Here is a 5,000-nt window from a genome sequence, read left to right on the forward strand (position 1 = left end):
TCTCTCTCTCTCTCTCTCTGTTAGTTACATGGTGATATGCTTCGTGAAATGAGGAAGGAAGGAGAGAGAGAGAGAAAGAAAGAGAGAGAGAGAGAGAGAGAGAGAGAGAGAGAGAGAGAGAGAGAGAGAGAGAGAGAGATAATACAATGAAAGATGAAATAATGAATGAACCAATAAATGAGATACACACACACACACACACACACACACACGAGGACAGACAGGCAAAATACGTAGAGAGAGAGAGAGAGAGAGAGAGAGAGAGAGAGAGAGAGAGAGAGAGAGAGAGAGAGAGAGAGAGAGAGAATGAAAAATAAATAAAATAAAAAAAACAAGAATAATGATGATAACAATAATAAAATAAGAGAGAGAGAGAGAGAGAGAGAGAGAGAGAGAGAGAGAGAGAGAGAGAGAGAGAGAGAGAGAGAGAGAGAAACGAGAGAAAAAAATAAGGAAAGAAAAAAAAATAAAAAAAAAAATAGCCTAACTGTTTACGTTTGGTTAGGTTAGGTAAGGTCAAGCTGAACTTATGAGATCAGCTTGACGTGACAAGATACATTTAAAATTACGATTAATTGACGAGAGTGAACTGTACCGTCAATAACAGACAAAGGACGTAATAATTCAGTTTAAAAGGTCAAATTAATATCTCTTAATTACAGAAGTTTGCTAATTACTCTCTCTCTCTCTCTCTCTCTCTCTCTCTCTCTCTCTCTCTCTCTCTCTCTCTCTCTCTCTCTCGGTGTTTACAAGAAATCAGCTGTTTTTGTTACAGGGCAAGGCAAAAAGCTTAGACACATCATAACATTGCGTTTTTTTTTTTATTATTATTATTTTAAGAGGTTTTGCTTGCAGATTGAATAAGAATTAGTGGAGAGAAGGATATATTGATTTGGCAATGTTAAGTGGTCGCGAGCAGTGGTTATATAAGTGAACATTACTGTGTTAAAGTGATTACAACAAATTTTGCGTTACCCTGTACAGATGACGATGTCCCTTGGAGTTTCAAATCTTGGCTGAAACTCGTATTTGCGGATTTTCTTTCAATGATAAACCGCTTGTAGATGAATCATGAGCACCATTGCCTGATGTGAGACTGGAGAAAGTATCAGGAATATTATTAATTTTAGTTGATCAAGCGTTATAAAACTTCCCACTGGATCATGTCGGCTAGGCTAGGCTAGGCTACCCTAGACGTGCCTTCTCAATTTGTCAAGTAACCTGAGAGATTTTCACGTTTCTTTTAATAGTGTACATAGGGGAATAACTTGACGCGTCTACACTATTAAATTCAGTGAAAAATATTCATTATTAACTTTATTACAAGTAGAAATATAAACAGCCTTTCCCTTCCTTTCACCTAGCTACCCTCACGATCGCCTCGAACATCACCGCATACATTAATACACATTTCTTGATTATTATGTTTACTATGATAATTCTGAAGGCATGTATGGATACGTCAACTCTTTCTTTACGTCCACTTGGAAGGAGAATGCAAAAGCTCAACAAATAAGTGAGAAATAGCGTAAAATTCACTAACTTTTTCTCCGCTCAGGCAACCATGGTGGGCGAAAATAAGATTCAACACAATTTTTCCCTTCTCTCTCTCTCTCTCTCTCTCTCTCTCTCTCTCTCTCTCTCTCTCTCTCTCTCTCTCTCTCCTGGATTCCTGTAGTTGCTTTTAAAGGTTGCTAAGACGTGACGCAATATTTCCAGTCTTCCAGATAATGTACCTCTGGAATCTTGAAAGCACCCTTGAAAATGCGTAAAGATTCTCCCTTAAATTTGTTGATGGAGTCTTGAAAGCACCCTGGAAAAAGAGTAGAGAGAGAGAGAGAGAGAGAGAGAGAGAGAGAGAGAGAGAGATTTCTCGAGAGGCTGTACATAAACGTGCACCCTGGAAAATGAGAGAGAGAGAGAGAGAGAGAGAGAGAGAGAGAGAGAGAGAGAGACTGTACATAAACAATTATATCTTTCCACACACACACACACACACACACACACACACACGTACGTTTCCCTAAGGGCATGCCATCAGTGTGACGTAATGGGATTAACTTAACTCATCCCCAAAACTCCCACAAACTGAGTAACTTCTTCCTCTTCTTTATCATCTAGTAGGTAGTTCCCCTGTGACACAAGTTATGGAGGTGAAGAGAGAGAGAGAGGTGAGATGAAGTGAGAATATTCCTATGTATTTTCTGTCATAACATCTCATATCACCTTTTGTCTCCCTTGAACCTCTAAAAATATCAACATTTAGACAAGTTAGGGAGGTGAAGAGAGAGAGAGAGAGAGAGAGAGAGAGAGAGAGAGAGGTGAGATGAAGTGACATTATTCCTGTCTCTCTCGCAGCTTAAACTTTCAAAAATATTTATAATGAGAAATGTAGACAAGTTAGAGAGGTGTAGAGAGATAGAGGTGAGGTGAAATGAGATTATTCTTTTGTTTATTGCCTAACACCTTTCTCTCTCTCCTTCTCTTGGCCTCTGCCTCCTCAAAAACAGCCTATATTAATGAACTGGTGATGGTACAGGCCTATAAAACCTTGTAACAACATTTCATCATAAAATCTGCCAATGCTGGTTGAATTATAATCAGTCATTCCTCATGCTAGCCTTATTATTATTATTATTATTATTATTATTATTATTATTATTATTATTATCATGTGATGCAGAATATCATGGTGTTTTGGTTGCAAGAGTCCACGTAAATATAGATTGAGCCATCGTATTCATGTTTTTCATTGTGTGGTGTTGTAAATATACTTTATCTGTAAATAAAAAATGTATCCTATGACATTTGTTTATTTTATTGTATGTGTGTTAGGTTAGGTTTATATACATAGTTATAGTTATAGCATAGTTATATAGCATAGTTTATATACAAGCTCTTGGCAGTGCATATATATCACAGACACATTGTTAGTAAATCAATTTGAAGTAGAACCAATTGTTGTGTGTGTGTTAGGTTAGCCAATCACATCCTTATCTTTGAAATATTCCTTTGTATATGCTTATGTACCACAGCCAGATACACACTGATTAGGGAGGTGGACAGAATAGTGGTGAAAGACTGAATATACTGCTTCACTCTTGCATTGGGGAGGTGGACAGAATAGTGGTGAAGGAGTGAATATACTGGTTGACTCTTGCATTGGGGAGGTGGACAGAATAGTGGTGAAACACTGAATATACTGCTTGACTCTTGCATTGGGGAGGTGGACAGAATAGTGGTGAAAGAGTGAATATACTGCTTCACTCTTGCATTGGGGAGGTGGACAGAATAGTGGTGAAAGACTGAATATACTGGTTGACTCTTGCATTGGGGAGGTGGACAGAATAGTGGTGAAAGAGTGAATATACTGGTTGACTCTTGCATTGGGGAGGTGGACAGAATAGTGGTGAAAGAGTGAATATACTGGTTGACTCTTGCATTGCGGAGGTGGACAGAATAGTGGTGAAAGAGTGAAGATATTGGTTAACTCGTTTTCTATGATTTTATTGGAGTTTTCATTAATTTATGGTTAAATTGTGAGTGATAGGCTAACCCTTTCACTCTTTCAGTCTTCAGTATCATTATAAACAGTCTACTGTGTCTTTCATAACTTCTAATTAATTTTAAGGTTCGCTTATAAACTCAGTCCTCTCGTTTTCTATGCTTTTATTCGCGTTTCCGTCAATTTAAAGGTTTAATTATAAGTGATAGGCTATTTGGCGCGGGGAACCGACTCCCCCCCTCTCTCTCTCTCTCTCTCTTAACACCTCACAGTGCTTCAAGTGACATATTTTCATTTGTATTCGCTTATAAAGTCAATGTACCCTCGCATTTCCTGCCATATAATTAAAGTATCCGGTTGTACCCCATGGTGAGGGTCCGCTTGTTTCCACCTCCTTCACCGAGGGAGGGAGGCAGACTGCTCCAGGCGTTTTGGGATTTTTTTTTATTTATTTATTATTTTTTATTGTCTTCCTCAGTGTACCTGGGAAACACCGTGCAGTGCGGATGTGTGTGTGTGTCCTCTTTTCATTTAAACACCAGGGAACGGGACCACAGAGGCACAGGAGGTCAATTAAGGTGAGTTTAGTAGTGACAGGTAGCAGAGGTCTGGCTTCAACCTACGACACTACCTGGAAAACACTGGAAATACCTGGAAAATACTTGATACTTAATAGCAAAAGGGGAGAAGAGAAGAGAAAATAATGCTATTTATCATGGAATAGAGGCGGACACACACACACACACACACACACACACACACACATATACGCATACATATATATATATAGACACACACACACACACACACACACACACACACACACACAGACACACACACATACGCATACACACAGCTGAAATTAATCCAGAAAATAGAAAAATAACCTTCACAACAACCACAAATAATAAGGAAAGACAGATAGCCAATCTTGTTTACATCTGAGACCCTCCCAGCCCTCCCGCGGCCGCCATGATGGATTGCCAGAGTCTACCCCGGGTTCCAATATTTTTTCTATTTTCTTAACTTATATATTTAGGCTTTTTAACTAAGATTTTATGGTTTGTAAAAATATTTGGTGGTGTTTTGAGTGTTTTGCGTGCGAGTGTTAAGGGAAACATGTCGATTATGAGGTTGTTTCAGCGTAAATAAGTGTTGCTGTTTGCCGTTAAATTTTTCATACCGCCAAACATGATTTTTTATTTCAGCAGCTAGGCAAGATTTTATGGGCTCAAAAAATCGTTTATTGTCTTTTAAATATGTTATGATGCTTTTGAGTGAAATAGGTGGACTTTTAGAGGGGTTTTAGACCCGTTGAACACTCAAAAAGTCGACATTTATAAATTATTTATTTATTTATTTCAGCTTCCGGTTAACTTCTGATTGTTTGTAAAAATAGTTTCGATTTTTTAAAAGTGTATTGTGTTCGTGAGAAATGAGATTTGTGGACTTTGGAATGTATTTTTTTATCGTGTTTGTTCGAACACTTTTTCAT

The sequence above is a fragment of the Scylla paramamosain genome, unplaced genomic scaffold (assembly GCF_035594125.1).
Source record: "Scylla paramamosain isolate STU-SP2022 unplaced genomic scaffold, ASM3559412v1 Contig171, whole genome shotgun sequence".
NCBI classification, from domain to species: Eukaryota; Metazoa; Arthropoda; class Malacostraca; order Decapoda; family Portunidae; genus Scylla; species Scylla paramamosain.